Raw genomic sequence first — 3,064 nt, 5'->3', positions numbered from 1 at the left:
ATCTGGAATCATTCGAAAATGGACACCAAACACATCACGGGTAATATAATTCACATGATCCATTCAACAAAGTTTGGTACAATAAATTATTACACATCATTTATTCCCTTGTGTCTCTGCTTGCTTACGATTGTGCCGTATCCATGGAGCATCCTCATCATTTAACTTAATGCTTGGGTCGGTGTTCACTTTGAAGGGTGGAATTTCAGCAAACATATTATAATCTTCTGACATGTCTGTCTTGTCCTCCACTCCCACGATGTTTCTTTTCCCTGAAAGAACAATGTGGCGCTTTGGATCATCGCATGATATACTGATCGTTTTCTTATCTTTCCGTTTCCTCGGTTTGCTACTCATGTCCTTCACATAGAAAACCTGAGCGACATCTTTCGCTAGGACGAATGGTTCGTCAAGGTAACCAAGATTGTTGAAATCCACCATTGTCATTCCATATTGCTGGTCCACCTTTACCCCACCTCCTGTTAGCTTGAACCATTTGCACTGGAACAAAGGGACCTTAAAGGAGGGTCCATAGTCAAGTTCCCATATCTCCTCTATGTAACCATAATATGTGACCTTTTGCCCATTCTCGGTTGCTGCATCAAAGCGGACACCACGGTTTTGGTTGGTGCTCTTTTTATCTTGGGCGATCGTGTAAAATGTATTCCCATTTATCTCGTACCCTTGGAAAGTCGTTATAGTCGAAGATGGTGTCTTGGCCAACATGTATAGCTGATCTACAACATCATTGTCATTCATTAAATGTTTTCTCAACCAACTGCCGAAAGTCTCCATGTGGGCCTTCCTAATCCAGGATTCAGGCTTCCCCGGGTTGTCCGAGCGTAAAATATTCTTGTGTTTCTCAAAGTACGGAGCCACCAAGCTGGAATTGGTCAGTACAGTGTGGTGTGCTTCAGTCAGAGAATGGTCGTCCATACATGTCGTTGATTTCCTTCCGATCGTGCCTTTTCCACTTAGTCTCCCCTCGTGCCGCGATCGAGGAAGACCAATCGGCTTAAGGTCAGGAACAAAGTCAACACAAAACTCAATTACCTCCTCATTTCCATAGCCCTTGACGATTCTTCCTTCTGGCCTAGCACGGTTACGAACATATTTCTTTAATACTCCCATGAACCTCTCGAAGGGGAACATATTGTGTAGAAATACAGGACCGAGAATGAAAATCTCTTCGACTAGGTGAACCAAGAGGTGCGTCATAATATTGAAGAAGGATGGCGGGAACACCAACTCGAAACTGACAAGACATTGGATCACATCGTTCTGTAACCGTGGTAGATCTTCTGGATTGATTACCTTCTGAGAGATTGCATTGAGGAATGCACATAGCTTCACAATGGCTACTCGAACATTTTCCGGCAGGAGCCCCCTCAAAGCAATCCGAAGCAATTGCGTCATAATCACGTGGCAGTCGTGAGACTTCAGGTTTTGGAACTTTTTCTCCGCCATGTTTATTATTCCCTTTATATTGGACGAGAATCCAGACGGGACCTTCATACTGCTCAGGCATTCAAAAAAGATGACCTTCTCTTCTTTGGTCAGAGCGTAGCTGGCACGACCTTGAAACCATTCCGGATGCCGGTCATCAGGGTCTTTCAAACGTTGCTGGTCCTGCCGTGCTTCCTTTGTATCATTTGTCTTCCCATACACGCCCAAGAAGCTTAGGAGGTTCACGCAAATATTCTTCGTAACGTGCATCACGTCGATTGCAGAGCGGACTTCTAGGACTTTCCAATATTCTAGCTCCCAGAATATAGATTTCTTCTTCCACATGGCTGCGTGCCCGTCAGCTCCCTTCGGAACTGATTGTCCGCCAGGACCCTTTCCAAAGATGACTTTCAAATCCTTGACCATATCAAATACCTCAGCACCAGTGCGTTCCGCAGGCTTCGGCCGGTGATCTGCCTTGCCGTTGTAATGCTTGCCTTTCTTTCTTACTGGATGAATTTTCGGAAGAAATCGACGATGCCCAAGGTACACGTTCTTCTTACAATTTGGCAAATGTACACTTTCAGTCTCATGTAAGCAGTGCGTGCATGCATTGTATCCCTTATTTGACAGTCTCGAAAGGTTACTAAGAGCAGGCCAATCGTTGATGGTTACGAAAAGCAACGCTCGTAGGTTAAATTCCTCTTTTTTGTGCTCATCCCACACACGGACACCAGGTCTGCCCCACAGTTGTAAAAGTTCATCAACTAATGGCCTTAGGTACACATCGATGTCGTTGTCGGGTTGCTTCGGACCTTGGATGAGCACTGGCATCATAATGAACTTCCGCTTCATGCATAACCAAGGAGGAAGGTTGTAGATGCATAGAGTCACGGGCCAGGTGCTATGGCTGGAGCTCTGCTCGCCAAAAGGATTCATGCCATCTGTACTTAGACCAAATCTTATGTTCCTTGCGTCAGCTGCAAAATCTTTGAACTCTCTGTCGATCTTTCTCCATTGCGTTCCATCTGCGGTGTGTCTCAACTCCCCGTCCGACTTACGGTCCTCTTTGTGCCATCGCAACAACTTGGCATGCTCTTTGTTCCTGAACAGACGTTCCAACCGTGGTATTATAGGAGCATACCACATCACCTTGGCGGGAACCCTCTTCCTGGGTTTCCCGCCCTCAACATCGTCACCAGGGTCATCGCCTCTGATCTTATAACGCAATGCAGTGCATACCGGGCATTCATTCAAATTCTCGTATTCACCGCGGTAGAGGATGCAGTCGTTGATGCATGCATGTATCTTCAGAACCTCTAAACCTAGAGGGCAGACAACCTTCTTTGCTTCGTACGTACTGGCGGGCAACTCGTTATTCTTTGGAAACATATTCTTCAACATTTTCAGCAAGTTTTCAAATGCCGAGTCAGCTACACCTGCCTGTGCCTTCCATTTCAGCAAATCCAGTGTGCAGCCCAGCTTTTTCAGACCATCATCGCATCCAGGGTACAACGACTTTCTGTGATCCTCTAACATGCGATCCAAATTCTCCCTCTCCTTTTCAGTTTCGCAGCGTCTCCGTGCATCAGCAATGGTCCGACCAAGATCATCAACG

This window comes from Triticum aestivum, unplaced genomic scaffold, assembly GCF_018294505.1.
Source record: "Triticum aestivum cultivar Chinese Spring unplaced genomic scaffold, IWGSC CS RefSeq v2.1 scaffold99603, whole genome shotgun sequence".
In the NCBI taxonomy this organism is placed as follows: Eukaryota; Viridiplantae; Streptophyta; class Magnoliopsida; order Poales; family Poaceae; genus Triticum; species Triticum aestivum.
Note: the sequence above shows the minus strand (reverse complement) of the source record.